The 20,622-nt window shown below is 42.1% G+C and overlaps 1 protein-coding gene and 1 long non-coding RNA gene across 2 annotated transcripts in view; one reads left to right on the top strand and one right to left on the bottom strand.

Annotated features, from left to right (window-relative positions):
- The window catches only part of adgrl1a (adhesion G protein-coupled receptor L1a), a 147,059-nt gene that overhangs the window by 23,169 nt on the left and 103,268 nt on the right, over window positions 1-20,622 (top strand). The window contains exons 3-4 of the mRNA XM_079365548.1: window positions 18,590-18,680; window positions 19,944-20,047. The gene's annotated coding sequence lies outside the window, so the exon portion shown is untranslated. The remainder of the gene's footprint in view (window positions 1-18,589; window positions 18,681-19,943; window positions 20,048-20,622) is intronic.
- Window positions 789-15,491, bottom strand: LOC306837788. The gene is made up of 3 exons (XR_013780993.1): window positions 15,388-15,491; window positions 14,175-14,263; window positions 789-875 (listed from the first exon to the last, which is right to left on the bottom strand). It is a non-coding gene; the product is annotated as an uncharacterized lncRNA (long non-coding RNA).

The raw sequence follows: 20,622 nt of genomic DNA on the forward strand, positions 1-20,622 counted from the left end.
AAGCAGAGGAAGAAAAAAGAGGTCAGCTCCTCTTGGTCCTCCTCATATTTAGTGTGCTTGTTTTTTGCAAAGACGACACTGGTTTCTCTTATAGCGAGTCCAGCCATAGAGGCTTAGTGCGCGGCTGTCGAATTGTGCTTGCTGTTCTTCCAAATAATCCTTCAGGTGCATTCTGTTTATGTACAGCATTTACCTCGAGTCATTTGTGATGTAAAATGCAAAACTATTGCCTCTAAATTCTGCAGAGATAAAATAATCCTTAAACCCTTGAATGTACTGTGTCTTTTTCATGGATTCATTTACCCAACAATTTCTTTGTATTTATGATTTTCCTTCCTTTTTCACCTCCCACGGCCTCTCTTTCTGCCAAAACACACATTCTGTTTCTCTTCCTTTCTGGTTTTGTTGAGATATGCTGCTCTGCATTTCCATTCCTTTGTCCTTCCCCCCCTCTTCAAGAGAAACTCACACATTTTCCTCCATGCTCTTTATTGTCTGCTTTGCTATTCCCTGGTAGCAACTGCAATCCTGAGCTACAGAGGTTACATCGTATTGTATTGGAGGGTCAGGAGTGCAGCAGTGTGTTCGCCCACGGGCAGCTTATCTCAGCAACCCCATAAGACTGGATTCCAGCAAATCCCACTGAAACCACATAACATATTCGAGCTTGCAGAATGAAAAGAGAGCGAAAAATACGGCAAAAGAAAGACCCGTACCTAAGGCTTTGGTAGACAAACAGCATTTTGTTCCACTTTATTTTGTGTCTGTGTGTGACAGCGTGCAGGCCTTCCACAGTGATTCTCCACAGTGTGTGTGGACATGGTCAGGCGGCGGCCATCATGGTGCCACAGCCGGCCTGTGCTGCTGCTGCTGTGCTGTGGAACAGACACGGAGTGAGTGTAATTACTTCCATTAACACTGTCACACAGCACACGGCAACGGAAAAGAGGAAGAGGATAATCGAGGGGACTCGAAATGGGACATTTTTAATCCACCTTCAACTCGTTCACACGGACAGATTGATTGAGAACAAGTGAGTCATAGAGAAGCGGTAGAGTGTTGCGAGGAAAAGGGATGAAATAGAACCTCTTCTGCGTTTGTGTGTGTGTGTGTGTGTGTGTGTGTGTCTGTTTATGTTGTTCAAATTTTTTTTTTAATGTTTGCACAGAGAGGAGAGCTGTGCCATCACTTTCTTTCCCCAGCTTATAATCAGCAGGCATGTCAGTAAACACTGTTAATGGGGGTGGACACCCTCTCCCTTCTCACCCAAGACCCCTGCAGTAGCTAATTGGGATAAATGCAACTCCATGCTTCATTTAGCCTCTATCTCTACTCCGTTCTGTCCCCCCCCCCCTCCACCACCACCTCACGTTTCGCTTTCTTCTCCTTTCGCTTCGACTTTAACCCCGCGCTTCTGCGCCTCTCTGTCTTCTGTTGCTCTCTTTGCTGTTGCTTGTTAATGGCTTCCCGGCTCATTGATACCCCAGATGTTTTTATAATCAAAACATGAGAAACAGCAGAGTGGACACGGTGCCGTCTCTTCCGCCATGGAGGATTGAAATGAGCCGTTCGCTGTGTTCAACACGGGCACAAGACGGAAAATATATTTGTTTATGAGTCTTGATATGAGACGCTGTGAACAAATTCAAACAACTTGTTCCAATTTTCTATGATTAGCTTTTACTACCTCGCAACAAAGACACACTGTGCTGAAAGTTTCCGCATAAATACATCCTTCTGGCACCTCAGACTAAGGAAATAACCGTTGATTTGATCTAATTCATTAGGTTTATTATTTCCTTGCTACCTTCAGCCCATACCCTGCCTATATATGATGCTGTAATGTATTCACAGCTCGAGCTGCAGCATCATTGCTTTTGTGATGTAATCTCTTTTCCCGTGGCTTGGACCCCACCTGTGGGAGAAGGAGAGAGAGCCGTGAGTGCCTGTGTGATGTAAAATGCCTAATTTGGGGGGTGATTGATGGTTTAATATTGCAGCCTGCAACCTTGCTGCCCCCACCTACTCAATGAATCTGCAGGCAGGCACGAAAGCGTAGCAGTGTGTGTGTATAATGTCACTTTCTATTCTCACATTCAAACCCAGCTTGTGGAATTAAACCAATTCTGAGTTTGTTTGTTTTGCTGTGTGCGTTTGGCTCCGTTTGTATGTGTGTAAATTGTCAGAGTTCCCGAGCCTTTCTTCTATCGCAGCGCGGTGAAAATCCACTTAGATATATTGACTCTGGTCTAGAGTGAGTGGTCAGTTATTGCACCCATTTCTTTTTTATTTATTTAGTTTTTTAACCAATCTCTCCTCATCTCTCCTGTCTCTTCTGATTGTCCTCCAGATACAGTGCGAGTCCTCAGTGTCACTCATCACCATTCTCTTAATGTAATGATTACCCTCAAACTGTCCTCCTTTGTACCCTCTAAGTTTCATGTAATGTGCTTCATGGCAGCACCAAAACGATTTTCATGCAAAAACTGATGAAATTAATTAGCATTTTTGGTTGTACACTATTGATCCCCATTCACCTCTTAAGAACAAATTTGTTTTTAAATTCTACTTAGGAACTTTTAAAGAAGATTCTGGGATTCATCAATGGTTTCTGATGTGGGATTTGTTCTTAACAGAATCTAAAAACTTTGCTGACCGGCTCGGGGACAATAACTGGTTATTTTAATGTAGACTGCATTTGTATTGATAATATTATAGGGTTTACATTACATTATTTTGTTTCATAGTCAATAAAATATATAATTCAAATTTTATTTGAATTTTCTATAAATCCATCTGGTCTTTATAAATAAATAAAATTGGATTCTCTCTCTCTCTCTCTCTCTCTCTCTCTCTCTCTCTCTCTCTCTCTCTCTCTCTCTCTCTCTCTCTCTCTCTCACTCACAGCTTTGGTATTTGGTTCAGATTCCTTCCAGTGCTCTTCTCCTGCTGCTTGCCAACAGTCCATGTTGTCCCTTCTAACTGGTACTGTGATGTTTCCATAACTTTAACAAAGTCTATTTTCAGGCCAAAAAACCCCCCAAACAAATCTTTCTCTGTAGAGATTGCAGATTATGTTACCATGCACATCAATTTTTAATGGTCATATGGATTTAAAAAGAACTTCTTAACAATGTGTTCCTGCAGATTAAGGCACTGCATCAGGAAAGTGCTCATGTGCATCACTATGAAAGTCACACAGACGACATATGGTCTTCCTCAGTTTGAGAGATTTATTAAACAGATGACATTTGTTCAGAATGCATCTAAAGGACTGTGCACTGTTGTTGTTGCTTTTTTACCCGTTGTTTTAAAAATGGATACTCAACACTTTTATAAAGCTACATTTTGATTGGAGATCATTTAGAAAGTTTCCCATCAACAGTGAGTCTTTCTTTTAATGCCATAAGCTCATGGAATTAGTTTTAAGAATACATACAGTGTGTCAGATCAAAGCTTATATTTTTACGAGACTTAAGGTAAGACCTTGCATGATTCTATGTCACAGGGCCTATCAGCATTAAGAGTTTAAACTAAAACAGGAATTGTTCTTGTTGTTTACAGATCTCAGCAGAAAACCTGAAAAAAGCCTGAATAATTGTTAGCATGCATCACGACATGTCAGCTGTCTATTGCGATATAATACAGCAAAATATCTTTATTTTTCTTGGTTCCTTTTAAAGTGAGCCTGTACCTACAGCAAACTTATTCTTATAGAAGATGTGCAAGTAATCTTCAACTGAAAGTGAGCACTGGTAGAATTCTTTGCCTCACCTAGAGGATGTCCAACTGGGCATAGGTTAGCCTCAGGTAACAGTAACTTTCATCCAGACCAAGTCCCAGCAGTGTGTCCTCCGGGTGATATTTTGAACACAGTTCAGTTTGTCAGCTATACATGATCATGTTGTCAAACACGCCGGTGGGTGAAAAATACTTTTTTGGGCTTTTCACGCAGGCAATAGAGCTAAACCGACGCCAAGAACTTTCTTTCTCTCTGTTCGCCTGTCACGACGCCTGCTGCTAAATGTTTTGTATGGGAAGTGAATGAATCAGCTCAACTTGAAGTGTGCAGGCAGTGCAATGTGAGCACGAATACAGGTTAAAAGTTTTTTTAAAACAAGGTTGCTTTAACCAACAGAGTGCAGACTTGTGTGCTGTTGTTTTCATCAAAAACTGACAGGGAGTTTGGCAAGGAAATGTTGTTTTTTTTTCCAGGAGAATTTATTTGTGTGTGTTTTTTGAAGTGAGGGTCGTACAATACAGCAAACCCAGAAAGAAGTTGATGGAGTGCTGCTTGGCACGAAGTCAGGTGAATTCCAAGAGAGAGTGGTTTTTCTGCTTATTTACTTATCGCTTGCTCAAAAAGCAAAGTTTGCTTCAGCTTATGAGTGTTGACACATCCACAGCAACAAGCCATATATGGCAAAGGTTATGATGGTCTGTAGTTCATGCTTTGGCAGTGCAAATCATGTTAGAATGATGTAACTGGGCAACTGTTTCAGTATGTTCATAGTCAATATTTGTTGATCTGTTTGTTGGCCGATTTTTACAATCTCTTTGTCAGGGATGCATTTTCACTGACATGTCTGCATTGAATTCTGGTTTCACGTGGAGATAAAACACGACCATTTTAGCAGTAACGAGAAGTGATGACAAGTTTAGATTTCAAAAGTTAGACAAAGTGCCTTTAGATCCTTCTGTTCCTCATCATGTCAGTGTAGTTGATCTGTATTCTATTCAGTCCTCAGTGAGGAAATAAATCATGCTTCTTTGCCTCTGAGTCATCCCACCGTGCAGAAACTATGGTGTCATTATGTTGATATTTTGTCGACTATTAGCCATAAGGAACAACTGCTCACAGTCATATGCATAATGCCAGCAAGTGTGGACAAGCTGTAAAATGCATCGAGAATACTTTTCTGAAATTGAAAAGCAATCACACACACACACACACACACACACAACACATGAGCATGTGTGTGGACAAAGTCTCAAATGGTTGTTGTGCTAATATGTTTTTAATGTCTTTGGGATGCAGTCGACATCTCTAATTTGTTTTTGTCTAAGCTGTGTGCTTATGTGGATGGGGGACATCAGAGCAGTAAAAATAGCATTTCTCATTAACCAGCCTTTCCCTCTCATTTATTTTCCTCATGCTCACTTGCCAGTTTGTCCACATGAGTGTGTTTTTTTTTTTTTTTTCGGCTCAGCTTGTGAAGTTGTGACGATGAGTTGCTGAAGAAAGGATGATGGGCCCGACACTCGGTGTCCATTTCCTGCTTCCCTGTCTCAGGCTTTTCTTTCAGGAACTCTTCTGGCATTTTCAACTTTAAAAAGCCTGTGTCGAATGAAGTAGCTCCATGTGAATGAAATGGGAAGTTCTCCAGTTGGTATGAATAATGGGTATGTCAAAAAAGAAATGACGCATTATGGCAAGGTTTGATAAACAAGGTTGGAATAAATGATTCAAGTAATAACTTTTTTTTACCAAGGTAGTTCACGCAGTTGGCGGCTGTGGCTCAGTTGGTAGAGTCGGTCATCTCTCAAATGGAAGGTTGGGGAGTTGATCCCCAGCTCCTTCAGGCACATGTTCAATGTATCCTTGGGCAAGACACTTCACCCTGAATTTCTCCCGCTGCTTTATCAGTGGAGTATGACTGTGCATGAATGCGATTAGTTACTTCCGATGGTGACTTTACTCCAACCTCTGCCATCAGTGCGTGAATGTTGAGGTGAGAAGTGGTTTGAAAGCACTTTGAGTCGTCAGAAGATTAGAAAAGTGCTCTACGAGCTCATGTCCATTTGCTATTTACAGGGAGTATTACCTATTGTGGAGAGCTCTAGACTTTACAGATTTCCTGCATTTATCTCTGTTTATGCATTTAAATAAAAAAATAAACAGAACAAAACTTAGCTAGTGGGTGATAAAAAACGAAAACCAGAAGACGAACATTTTCTCCTTCCATTATCAGCATAGCGACAGTAGCTCAGTCTGTAGGAACTTGGATTGGGAATCGGAGGGTTGCAGGTGTGAGTCGGATCGTGTCTGGAAATTGGTTTGATAGCTGGAGAGGTAGCTGCCAGTCCACTTCCTGAACTCTGCGAGGTGCCCTTGAGCAAGGCACCAGACCCCAAAACTGCTCTGAAGCGCTCGCTGTGAGCAGCCCCCTCACTCTGAGACCTCTCCATTTAATGCATGTCACTAGGATCCTGTTTTTGCACGTGTGTGTATCTCGGCCTATGTGTGTGTTCATGTTCATTAGACTGTGATTAATAAAGTAAAGTATAAATTATACAGTGTACTTAAATTTGATAAGAAGTGCATTCACGATCATCTTAGTTTGTAAACTGACTGTAGCAGTCACTGTAAAGTTATATCACAGTAAATGATTTAACTCTGTCTCTTTCTGACATTTGTCTCTGATATTTACATGACTGACTGAAGCCTTGGCTCTTCACTATGTTTAAAATGAGGCATCATAGACATGGCACAGCCCTCATGCAATGTTAAACTGATATATATAATTAACATGATGAATCAGCCACTGCAACCTTTAATACACATTGTCTCGCATAGTACTCTCCTTGATGCTTTCAAATGGAATAATGTATTACATGATGTTAGCACTTATAGGCAGGGTGGTAATTTTCGAAAACTAGCATGATTTTTAAAAGTAGCATTCCCTCAGTATTGTCTGCAAACGCCTCTCTCCCCTCTGTGCTCCCTCAAAAGCCGCGCCCTCACTTACAGTACATGCACAAGCTCTATTGGTCCAGAAGTGGACCTTAGCTCATGCTTTGAGTCTAGACTCGCTCAAACATAGTGTAGAACACGAGCAGGGAGACACAGAGGCGTGATTGGTTCATGAAACTGGTACCTCGTGGCAGACATTGGTCAATTTCTTTACATTCTTGTAACAGCTCGATGACTGATTTTCTTTGTTCTTTTTCTATCAACATCTGCCTTTAATGTTCTGTCTCCAAAGCTTCTGATTCTGTTTGTCCATTCAACCAGCTCATGTGTACAAATGTTAAAAGGAAGAAAGGTAGAATTATATATTTTCCAAGCATATTGTGTCCAGGTGAATATATCTGCTTAACACATCTTGAAGCATGCTGATACGCTTGCTTCTCTCATTAGCACAACACAGTCCGCCTTTACACACAAGTGTGAGAGGATTACGTAAAAATAGAAGTGCTACATCTGGCTTGATGTTTTGTGGGCAAACCGGATTTCACCTCTGCTGCACTAGAAATTGTCCCTTTAGCTGTCATTGTAATTGGATTACACATAGAACAAAGAGGAGAGGTCTGCATGACTGATTTAGCTTTGGCTAAATGTGTCTGACCCCCACAGACCATTTAAGTCTAGTATCTGTTTTATCATGCTAAATCATCAGTTTAAAAAAAAAAGAAATGTTTTCAAATTAATAACTCAACGATAGATTGCTAATAAGAATACTAAAACTCCTTCTTCACTGATCTTTTGTCATAGCGTTAAGCAGCATGTAGTGTTGCATTCATATTCTGCCCTTGACTCGGCTGTCGTTTCATTGTCTCAGTGTAATTGGCTTTGGCTTGAACTCCTTATCTGAAGCATGTTTTTCTAATTTAATCGCGAGGGCTGCTACTGTTTATGAGTCACTGCGGAGAATAGTTATAACATCAAGTCGATGCATGATTAAAATCTTATTACAGATATAAGAGAATCCAACTTCATTGAATTAATTCTGCCATTAAAACAAATGAATTCAATCGGTTACATAAAGTTTCAGTTAGATAGAGTTGAATCAGAACCAAGAATATATGCAAATATTCAGTGGTTTGAAATAATGTGAAGCAGCTGGTTTGCCAGTGAAAGCTATTTATTATTCTGCTCATCAGTGATCCAGCCTGCTTGTGAGTTACTGTCAGTATGGTCCAATGTTGGTGCTGGAAAATTGTCTGTTCTGAAAGATGTGATATTGGCCTAAATTTTTGATTGGAAATCTTTTGGTTTCCATAGTAATGGCCACAGACAATTCCAATCCATTGAATTGTGCCAATGAATATGCATTTTTATAAACATTCAGCCAGTCTGTACAGCGTGTCTCTCGTCCTTCTAACATTTAAGCTAATCAGTTGCCCGTTTCCCTTATGAAGCAAACGTCGTGGTAGGTTACAATCACTGGTCCTCAAAACATTATTGTAACACAAAGAGTCATAATAGTGATGTTGAAACAGAGCAGGAGAACGGTAATCATCCCCAGCCATAACAGAATACATTATTCTTCGCCACTTCATGTTGCTGTGGAAACTGTTAAAGAGTCAGTAGGTCTGCCGAGGGTGTGCAGATAAACACGTCATTGTGTGTTTGTGTGGCTTGGCATACTATGTGTTTTTATCAATTTGAAAGCTGAACCGCCCGGCATCAGTGCATGTTGGACAAGTTAATTTGAAAAACAGATGAACAGATTCAAAGAGATTGGCGGTGGGTGGGTGAGAAAGAAATGGAAGAGAAGTAGCGGAAGGGAGAAAAATGGACAGATGATGGCCAAGACGGAGTGGGGAGGGAGTAAGAGAGTGGGAGAAGGAGTGAGGATAGAGTCTGGATTAGAAGGACTGAGTGAGAGAAAGCCTCAGATGTAGAGCGATTCAGCTTGTGCCACGTGTGTTCAATATATTTAGATTATTATTGGGGCTCTCTGTGAGGTGCGATGAATTGGCTCTATTAATGAAAGTGTGAGCCAGTGTGCGGTCTCGGATGCGGGCTGCACGCACAAACATAGACACACACTGCGCTCCCTCTCCAGGCTCATATCATTACCCATCATTACACCCCCCATTTGGCATCAGCCGGCCTGATCGATCACGGCCGATAACTCTGTCTCACTCCAGGCCGGCCTATCTATCTCTATCGCACTTCTTTCATATCTTACTTTCTCTCTATCTCTCTTTTTTCCCACACCAAATCCCCCCCCCAGACACACACACACACACACACACACACACACATCCTGCCTCTCCTGCCTACAATCTGTATCAGTTTCAAAATTACTTAAATCGCCCGCCCACCCAATCCTCCTTTGCTTTTTAGCTTTCCTCTCTCTAAAGTATCTCTTTATCTGCCGTCGGCTAAATCTCCCTATCTAACACTCACTAATCTCCTGCTGACTCCTCTCTACTTGCTGTACCATATTTCCCTAACTCATATCTCTCCTTTTGCCACTGTGACAGGCATATCAATCACCTTGTATATCTGTTTGTCGCTGACCTGCTTTCAGCTACACTACAATACGCCTCTTCTTCTTCCTCCTTTGTTCCCTCACAACATCTTTCATCTTTCTCTCCGTCTCTGTCACCTGTCTTGCTCTCACTTGGGCAGCTCGTCCACACCAGCTGTGTCTTTGCACACGACTCACCCTCGCTTCTTGTTACTCCTCTCTTTCTTGCTTCTCCCTTCCAACTGCCTCCTCAATCTCCTCCCTCTTCCTTCTCTGCACATCCTTCTCACAGTGTATGCACAGAAAGTGGTGCTTACATCCAAACTTAAAAGCCCGGGACATGGCTCGACAGTCACTTTGAAGATAAAAAACTGTTTTCTTTTTTTTCCATGTGCAAATGCTTGTGTGTTCAAGTGAAGAAAAAAATACCGACAGGCGCAGAGATGAACACTCGAAGAAGGGAAAAAAAGAACACAATTTCATTCATGCTGATCTCATTTGAAGGCTTGATAACACGGCCTGAGAAGGATCAGAGCGATCAGCTGCTTTTCTCCTCTGGCTGCTGTCCCTTGCTTTACTTCAGTCTCTTACTTGATCTAATGATGCTCTTGCTTGTGTATGTTCCACATTGATTCTAATTCAGTTTGGATAGAGCGGGTCTTTCAGGCAATTGTCTGCAGCAAGGGCCCCAGATGGATTTTTTGTTTCTTCTGCAGCCTTCAGAGATTAATGGGGAGGATGGCCACGCTGGCCAGAAGAGAGCAACAATCAATTTTCTCAATAATTCCATATTTACACTTTCTCAGGTAAGATAGTAATAAAGAAAGAGAAAAAAGGAGGAGAGCTTGTAGCAGAGAGAAAAGCACCTCCCTGCTTTGAGGAAAAAAATATCTTGAAGGCACATCTGTCTATTTAGTGTAAATCAAAAAACATGGAGAAGGAACTTTGAGGAATTATCATTGATCATGGTTTCATTTATGCACTCTGAGTTTATGCAGATGTGTTGATGAACAGAGTTAAAAAGTAATGTCTCAATATTTCTTTCCATAATGAATTAGAGCCAACATTTGCTACAATTGAGATCCAGGGCTCCAGATCTCTACCAACAAAACTTAAACTAGTCTAAGAGGTCACTGGGGGGCCGCTGCCAATCATAGCTGTCATTGGGCAAGATGTCAGTTAGAATTTGAACAGGTTGCCAGTCACTCACAGGGCTGACATATAGATAAACAACCATTGAAGCATATACTTGTGTACAGGCAATGTAAAAGCTCACACGCTTGTCTTTGGACTGTGGGAGGTACCTGGAGAAAACCCACACATGCACAGGGAGAACATGCAACCCCCCCCCCCGGCCTGCCATCCATCTGGGACCCAGGAACCTTCTTGCTGTAAGGCGAGTTCTAACTACTGCACCAATGTGCAGCTTGGTAGTAGTGTTGAATGGTTGTGAGTCCAGCCCTCATTTTGCCCTCAGACGAGAAAAATGTTTTTCTTTGCTTGAAAGTTTTCTTCATGTGATGCAAAAAGCGTCATATTGCATCACATGAAGAAAACTTCCAGGCAAAGAAAAACATATTTTTCTCATCTGAGGGTTGGATTCACGACCATTCAACACTACTACCATGTTTCTAATGATACACAGCTTCATGTAAATGGGTGAAGTATCCCTTTAACTCTGTGATTCCAAAATTAGGGTGTGAGTTTTGACAGCTTAACAAAAACAATGCACGCCATTTTTTCACTGCCAGCAAAGCACGGCACATTTAGTGAGAGGACTTCAAGGTAATCGTAAGGCTTTAAAAAAAATAAAATAATCTACAACAGGCGACAGAAAGGTTGAACTTTCACGTTACGATATCACTTTGAATTGCTTCTGACTTGTTAGTTTGTCCTGCAGTTCCTTATCACACTGAAGTTATTATTCTGTACTTTTTGCAGACAAGGTTTGAGATGAATTCTAAAATAGAGGTATTTGTTAGCAAAGGGTGTAACAGACTGTTTAGTGTGGTGAGACGAGAGTAAGGTGAGGGGTGGAGGGGCTTGAAAAATATTTTCATCTGCCAAAGGGGGACCAAGATAAAACTTTTTTTTTGGAAAAGCCACAGGTCTGACTATTAGACAATGTAAACTGTATAACTCCTGTAACAATTTTTCTACACCTTGCAAGACCATCGAGTATTGTACGTCTGCTTTGACACAGTATGTTTGTATGACCACTATTGTGACAGAATTCCTGTGTGTGTGTGTGTGTGTGTGTGTGTGTGTGTGTGTGTGTGTGTGTGTGTGTGTGTGTGTGTGTGTGTGTGTGTGTGTGTGTGTGTGTGTGTGTGTGTGTGTGTGTGTGTGTGTGTGTGTGTGTGTGTGTGTGTGTGTGTGTGTGTGTGTGTGTGTGTGTGTGTGTGTGTGCCTGCGTCTTTCTAGAAATCCTCAGAAGTGTTTTGGTGTGCATTTGCTCGAGTCCTGAGGCGTGTCACTATATTGTACTCATCTCATGTCAAAACACTGGTGACTTGCCAGTTGAGCGCTGTGTGGTGATGTCATAAAAAAAAGTAGCCTCAAGCAGCAGGGCTCACAGTCCAGCATCCTTGGCCTTGTAATATCCCTGTCCTACTGTGTGTCTGCAGTGGCTATTGTTTCTTGGCTCTCCAGCTCTTTGAGCATCTGGCTGAGAGAATCTCTGGAGACCGGGCTATAAGCCCAAGACTTGCTCCCTGCAGGCCGTCTCACTGACAGGAGATCAGGCTACATCAGTGTGTGTTAGAGGTACAGCGGGATCTGAGGGATGGATCTTATTTCAGCTGATCCAGCACACTGAAAGCCGGTAGCCAGAGACTCGCACAAAAAAAAAGTATTTTCTTGTGTGTGTGTGTGTGTGTGTGTGTGTGTGTGTGTGTGTGTGTGTGTGTGTGTGTGTGTGTGTGTGTGTGTGTGTGTGTGTGTGTGTGTGTGTGTGTGTGTGTGTGTGTGTGTGTGTGTGTGTGTGTGTGTGTGTGTGTGTGTGTGTGTGTGTGTGTGTGGACGGACGTGTGTGTGTGTGTGTGTGTGTGTGTGTGTGTGATATGAGTGGGATCTAGAGAAAGACAGCAGTGAAAGACAGTTGAGACAGTGTGAGAGAGCCAGTGAGAAAAGAGAGGGAGAGAGATGGAAAATATGTTTGCCCTGTTCACACCGTTCTGTTTGTGTGGGAGTGCATTAACATCTATGTGGGCTGCAAGGGAGGCTGAATATGCAAAACAGTTGGAACAAAGGCTAATAACTCTGGAGCTGCTGCGCAAAAAAAGATGTTACATTTCCTTGACTTTTGTGGTAGCCAAACCGACTTTTGTGCAATATGGAGGAGGACCACAGGTTTCAATTATTCTTTAAGAAGTTTAGGGAGCTTTTCTGAACCATGGGGAGAGATATTTGGTCTCCCTACTTAGCCTTCGCTGATCTGCATTCATTGTCTTTATCTACAGTTCCTCTGTTATCCTGTAAAGTAAGTTGAAGTAATGTAAGCGATAATACAACACTGTGTTAAGCAGCTAAAAAGCTTATGAAAGTGTAAGGAACAGGGGCAGGTGTTAAGTATGATTTTGAACGATTTATGGATTCAAGGGATCAAATGAAGTAATTTGTGGGGACATTGAAAGGGGAAAGAGAATATTAATCACCTAAATGAGACATTTTTAAGACACAATGAGAAATGCTGCTTGGATAACAAAACAACCAGTCAGTGAATACTTTCCCCCTGTCACTTTTGAAATATCTTTTTCATCACCAAAATATCTTGTGGGCCATTGAGGAGTTGAACAGTTTGAAAGGTATTGTTGCCATTTTGGTATGTGAGTGTGTGCTAAAAATGTAAGCGTTATGTTGCATTTTGTCGGAGTGTGTGTGAACGGGGATGTGTGCATCAGCGTGCGCCCTCGCAATAATAGCCTACAGTACATGCAGCGCAGTGTAATAATGTGTGTTTGTGTGTGATTTCTTTCATTTCAGTAGAGGAAGGTTGCTGGCAGTAAAGGGATTTGAAAAGTGCGATTTTGAACTTCTTCATGTTAGAAGTCAGTTTGATCAATGTCTGCTGCAGCTCTCTCTTGCTGCAGGGCACAGTGAACCACTGATAAATGAATTCCTCAGCGTGAGTCCGTGGACTGATGTGTAGGTGTACAGTGAGAAAAAAAAACCCCCCGAAAGAACAAAAGCAAATCTAAAACTGTGTGTCTGCATTGCGCGGTAACACATAATAGCTTCGTAGCTTTTTTTTTTTTTTTTTGTATTAAAAGGTGTGGGTGTTGTGTATCTGTGAGCTTCTGCATCCGTCTGTGTTCACTGATTGAATCACATATTCAAAGCCTCTAATTAGGATCATCTTACTCGTGGGCTCGTTGTGGCTAACAAAGACACCAGTGAGTCTCTGGACTTTATCAGCCAGTCGAGCCGGGGAGTCGGGCTGGCAGTCAGGCCTCGGTGCCCAGCCTGGCCCTTGAGCCTGTCGGCCTGCAGAGGAGCCCATGTGCAGAAAACCTTTTAGAGCTCCAGCAATCCGATTAGGGCAGCTTTTTTTTTTTTTCTGCTGCACTGTTGATGCTGCGATAAGTGTTCTAGCAGGCTCCTCAGATCAACTCTAAAAGCACTATTTCATTAAAGCAAGAACTCAAATTTCTGAGTGGATCATTTTGGATTTCTTCATTCATTTTGAGGAGGTGAAATAGAGTGGGGATGCTTGCATACATGCAAACAGACATACACTACATAGGCAGACGTACAGATGCAGGATGGAAAATGGCGCTGCTGGATTAAAGGTGGAGAAGCTGCTGCTGACAGAGTGAATTGTTGCTGAGGGTAGGTTCAAGAAAGATATTTTTACACCTCGGATTTGAAGAAACGGAAAAGAATAACAAAGTCTGTGTATTCCAGCTCTTTGTGTTTATGATTGTATGGTCTTCCAAAGACAGGTACAACTTGAAAAGCGGCCATATTTACCTCTAAGTGTTCTGGCAGAGCGTCTGTAGGATGATGGATGATGTCTTCATCGGTGGCCAATTCTCTGAAGTTGTGGTTTGAGCGCTGGACTGAAAAACAAGATTACATTTAATGGACATTCACTCCCATCCAGAATTAACTGCAGGCTAAACACATACAGCTGCACATAAGAACACACGCCCAACAAACCCATTCAGTGGCCAACGTGTAAAGATACAGCTGAGAACCACAAAGTTTTATACAATTACTTAGAATTTTTTACAATAAAGTCTTCAGTGAATATTATATGGAGGGATCCTGTACTCTCAGCCGAACGGAACAATATAAGTTATTTATTTTGCAGCAAACAATTTGATACCAATTTCTGTGGCAGTGTGCAGAAAATGCAGAGTATGTGGGATCTCAGTGAATAAGATGCAACATGTTTTATTCAGGAAAAAGTTTGTATCTTCAACACAAATTAGAATGCTGTTGCTTCATTGTGACCTTGATTTGAACTGATGTGAACAAAAAAAGCTTTTATATTTACTTGCTCTTACAAAGGAAATGTTTTCTTGTAATAATGAGTATTTGGGAGCAAAACTTGAAATTATTCATTTGGTTTTACTTGGAGTTACTTCTGCCTAACGTTAAGCCTTTAGCCGAAAAAAAAAATAAAAATAAAAAAATCAGTTTCTCAGAAAATAATTGTTACAGGAGCAGCTTAAAAATGTTAACGATGAGGAGTGCTTAGCTGATGAGCTGACAGAAACACATCGATAAAGCATCAAATTACATTCATAGTTGCAACGAGCTATAATTGATTCTGACAATTACTGTGCACTGCAGGTAACCTACTTAATTAACATGCTCCTAATTGAGCTTTTGTCTTCTGTTAACAATTATTCATGCACTTATATAGTCAAGTCATGCTTTCTGTTCTTCCTCCTTCCTCTTGCATGCTGATGTTATCAATGACTCCACATAACTGCTGCTTTGAAATAAACGTGAGATTGTGGATCGACTCAGTAATAGGGTTTCCAGCCAGTTAAGTCACTAAATAGGTATGCAGAGCTGGCAGCAGATAGCTATCTTCATCAGAGGGTGACCTTTAGCGTGGCCTCTTCCTGTATAGTTTTCCTCAGGGTGCGTGGATGTGGGCAGTGCGTGGCTATATACAGTTGGAGTACTCAGTAGGATCAATAGCTCTCTCTAAAGCTGTTTCCAGACACACCTGCTGTACCCGGGGTGGCCTTTGTGACACAGAGATAAAGAGAAAACACTCCCCAGGCTGTTAGCGTCTGCTGATCCCCGCTTCGCCGCCTCCTCCTCTTCCTCCACTTCCACCTGCACATGGAAAGATGGATAAATCAAACTCTCGAGACAGACAGGAAAGTATTGCTAATATTTTCATGATCTACAACATTATTGTCTTGACTTAACCTTTCTTTAAAGGCAAGGAAAAATCCCCCCCATCCATCCACGCCGGGCTGTGCTGAGGCAGCTGAAAGAGCAGGAGGGCGGGGTCCATGTATATTTACTAACTCCGTGCTCCATTAATCAAAAGACACAGCATGTTGGCTCCACCTGTCTGTCAGTGTCCTCTCACATTCTCAGGCCACTTCCTCTCCTGCAGCCACTCCACGGTCTCATACACTCAAAATGTGCATATTTAAAGAGAATGCTCTCCTCTTTGTCTTCCATGGCTGTTTTTTTTTTTTTGTCCCCAGGCTTTTGTTGCTGACTCCTATCTTTCACCTTTCACTGTCTTTTCTCTCCTTTTTAACCCCCCCCATCCCGTTTCTTGTACAACTCTTGTATGCAATTTCCTCATGCTCCTGGAACAGTAGGAGTGTGTAGTGTGAGTGTGTGCTGTCCAGGCAGGTTAGATCGGGTAATTTGAGCCTCTGAGGGCGCCGTGGGGCTTGGATTTAGTTTTGGAAGGTGTGCTGACAGTCAGCAATCCAGCACTGATCACACCAAAGTCACACAGATCTGTAAGATGTGTAACATCCTCCAGGGAAGGGGGTTAGTGTAAATGAGTTAAGAAGGGAGTACAGAGAAAGAAGGGATTGTAGTTTTATCCACATGGACAGAGTCAACAGAGATGTCACATTGCACCGAGGGCCATGTTAGCTTTGGAGCTGAAGTTCATTTGCACCTGACACAAGGGGAGAGAAACTTTTTCTGCTTGAGTCCACATGTGTGCAAGATAACGGGGCTCCTTTTTCTCTGTGCGTGTGTGCAGTGTGAGTATATCTATAAAAAATAATTCTGATCGTGACACTCTGTAAATGTTGAGAGAACAGTGTCTCATCGAGGAGCTTAGATTTGACAGAACAACTCATGCACACTCAGTGCAAACACACATGTACTGTGTGTACACACACACACACACACACACACACACACACACACACACACACACACACACACACACACACACACACATACACAAAGTAGTTGGAGCTGAAGTTGGAGTTTGAGTAGACAAGCGTCTGGTGTAGAAGCAGTTTTAATATGTTAGCCTGTCTCCCTGCTGGCTTCCCCTCCCCCTTTCAGGGACGGCACTAATGCCATTAAGTGTGGGACAGATCTGTTCCATGTCTGCAGGCCTGCCAGTCTACTGGTCTGCCCCGAGACCACTCTCCATCTAATCCTATCCTCTCTCTCCCTCCATCCTCCGCCTCCCCTCCACGCCAGAGACAGGAAGAGGCGGCTGGGAGAAAAATCTAATAAATAAATGAGAGGATGCAAGAGGAAAAAAATATATAAATTAAGTTCTCCGTTCTCGTAAATCATGTTGCCAACTTCCAGTAGACAGGAGGGCGGAGCTTAGGGGAGAAGGAGAGGGAGAGAGCATAGGAGGAAGCGGGAGGGAGAGTCAGTGAGCAAGAGGGAGAGGTGGTGAGCAAGAGGGGGAGAAATCGTGCGAGGGAGAGAAAGAGGGAGAGAGTGCGGGAAGCGTTTCTGTTCCACCCTCAACCTCGGCTCGGCTCTGGAGACTCAGCGGCGAGGTGTTTTTAATTGATTTTTGATTAGCTAGACATGAGAAGGGGGGGTTTGTCCATTAGCATGAAGGGAATGAACCTCTGAGAGGAAGTAAGTGAGAGAGGAAGGTACAGTAAAGGAGAGAGAGAGAGAGAGAGAGAGAGAGAGAGAGAGAAGCTGAGAGAAAGAATAGTCAAAGACACTGTGAAGCGAATGACAAGTAAATAAATGTAGATGCATATTTGATATGCACCGATGGGATGGAACATTTTCCTTTCATTCAAACTGCTTTGCAGCTTAATTGACTAAATTATTTGCTTTAATTATACATTATTAGCCCTTGGGTTCTAGGTTTTCACAGATAACGGCACATTTTCAAACCTGGAGAGAGACTCGGGCTAGGAGCACAGAGTTTATTTCAGGATAATCCAGATAACATGGAAATCAGTTTCTTTCCTCCTCCTCCTCCATCAGTTTCCTCCTGGGCCATCACAGCTCAGAAATATGCTCTGAACAGCGTAGATAGACAGCAGTGCCTTGGTAACAACGTCTTTATTGCTGTTATACATCCAGGTACAAATATACATTATCTATCTTTTTGCAAGGTGAAGATAACACCCACATTTCTATGGAGATGGATGTTTAAGTTTCGGAAAGAAGGCTCCAGGACTCCTGTTGTCTGAAAGCTTCACATACAGAATTACATTAAATGGGTTGATCTTGACTGGAATTGACAGGTAGCGTGTCTGTAAGTCCTGTTAACTATGCTATCCTTCCCCAGCTGGGAGCGTCTGATTGGAGCACTATAGACAGGCGGCTCCATGGGGAACTTTGGATTTTCTTCACAATTATACTGCACAATAAACAGCTAAAAAAAAAAAAAAAAAAAGCGGTATCATTTAGCTTTGAGAGCCATTTAATTGCAACACAAAAGAAGAACTCTCATATTGTTTGTCATGGAAAAGAGAGGTTTGGTCGATGTGTTTTGACACGATGAGCAGTGGCTGAACCTCACCTAAAAGCTTATATGAAAACCTCATAGTTATAAATATAGTTAGTTGTTTTTGTGCGTGTGTGTGTGTGTGTGTGTGTGTGTGTGTGTGTGTGTGTGTGCGTGCATATTTATAGTTCTTGGGCAATAGCAATCAAAGATGGCGATGGAGTTGGACAAGTCACATGCTGGATTCACGTTCAGAACTTAAACCTGCATCAATGTCTTAAATGGAATCTCACCTGTACCTGATTTAATGAGTTAATGTGACAGCACACCAAATGATCTTCGATACCACTGCTGCTTCACATTAAACGTGTCGAAACATGGTGCAGGTTTTTATTGCAGACTGTTGTATTTGGCACTGTCATTTTTCATCCAAAATTGGCCTATAAAACAAAACAATAGTCATTTCAGAAAATGTGTGTCTGCTGACCATTTTTCTATTTTTCAGGGGTGTAATGGAACACGAAGCAGCAGCCTTGGTGAGCAGTCAGATGAAAGGCTGCAGGCAACAGACTCCACACCTCCGACTCCTCAGCAAGGTAACTGTTTTTTTTTTTTTTTTTCACCTGCTGTCATGTGGAAAACTACTTTTGCAATGGACAGCATGAAATCACATCATGGTGGCAGTTATTTTACAATGACTTTGGTCTGTCTGTGCTGTTAAACTGATACAACAGTTTCTCTTTAGTTCGATTTCTTACTTTTTAGCTGCTCATATAGAGAGATAGTGAGATTGATAGATACTTTATTGACCCTGAGGGAAATTCGAATCAAATCAAATCAAATCATGAAATGTTGGCAGTAGATTTAAATCACATGTACAATTTTAAAGATAACTACTTTAAACTAAGGGCTGTACCAGCATTTTGGAAGAGGTCTATCAGAGAGCTTCACTCACACTCAGCCTTACATGTTAGAGGAGTTGAACGAGTTGTTTGTAGAGCCTTCAATTTTCGACTGATATCATAAAGAGATAGTGTCCTTCTCTCTCACAGTGGCCCTGCCTCCCGTCTCAGCACAGTTATTTGCTGTCATTAGGAGATCGAATGGTATTGTTCTAGCTCACTGAAATGAAACATAAACTGTTCCACGGTTTCGATAAACTGCTCCAAACATGTTTGGTGTGATCACACTCTTTAAGTGTCTCCCCCCCCAACCCCCACTCACGCCAACTGCAATCGACACACAAGCTCCTGCTTCCGTCTCTGCTCGCTGAGAAGGTGCTGAAGCTAAAACCTGGTCAATAAATGACACATATTGTTGGGCGAAACACATTTCTCGACACAAATCTGTGCTTGGTAGTTCTGTGATTTGTTAATAAATCGAATTTGCATGCTTGGATACATTTTATTTGTCAAGTTTCTCACTTTTATAAACCTGAATAAATAATGATTTGTACGTCTCACTGAACAAAGATGGCCAAAGATCTATCTCATGAATTGTACACAACTTTTATTGTTGTCTTGTTTTATAGATTATACTATTTGATCAATCATCAGTATTTCTTGAATGTTTTACTTTTTATAAGAGTCACATCACCTTTCCCCCCTTTTACCTGCATGTAAAAAGTCTGCACACAACTCTGGACAAACAGAAGGGAATTTACTGCAATTTGAAGAAATCCCATGTAGGAAAATCCCAAAAAGCAATAAATAAAAACGGCCTCGCTTCTCACACAAAACAACCTCTCACATATTGATCGTTGTTCAACTAGAGCTTCATACACTGTGTAATAATAACCAACAGCAAGCACAGTAGTGTTGATATATCTTCTGTTTTTTTTTTTTTCTATTTGTCTTCAGGTTTTGTTTTAATGGCTGAGCAGACCAAGAAGAGACGCACAACACGTTACTCTCCAACCACAAATTAGATTTGCACCTCCAGCAAACCTTTACTTCGCTTCTTGGTAACTTGTCTCAGTTCTCATAAGTTTTCGAGTCCCCCCCCCCCCCCCCCCTGTTCTCCTCCCTCTCCCCCTCCACCATGCTCGTCCTCCTGGTCAGTGAAACCGGTCCCAGCTGCACTTAAACAGAAACCGAGAGCTGCGGACGTAGACACATTCACACACTCCCACTCCCTCAGAGGCACGCGGGGTTAGAGTAATATCCAAAGTGCAGGTGGGACCTTGCTTTTGCAGCGAGGCTGAACAAAGCGGGCGGAGAGCATGAACAAGTAATGGAGTGATGATCACTGCAGAGATTGAACAATCAAAGTGGGGAGGCCAGTGGTGGGGGCACTCATGGACTTGGGGAACTTGCACACTAATTGTATCTTATGACTAATTGGTAAATTAGTGAAACCTATTTCAAGGCGCCAGGCTTAGCTTTGGGGGACACCCACAGCTCATTATAGACTCATATTCTGGGCAGAGGAGGAGAAAAATAAAGGAAATTATACAATTGCTCAGGTGAGAATGGCAATTAAGCAAGTGCTTAAGAAGAGGCGGAAATGAAGCCTCATACACGCATAATTTACTAAACT

This window comes from Symphodus melops, assembly GCF_947650265.1.
Source record: "Symphodus melops genome assembly, chromosome: 17".
Taxonomy (NCBI): Eukaryota; Metazoa; Chordata; class Actinopteri; order Labriformes; family Labridae; genus Symphodus; species Symphodus melops.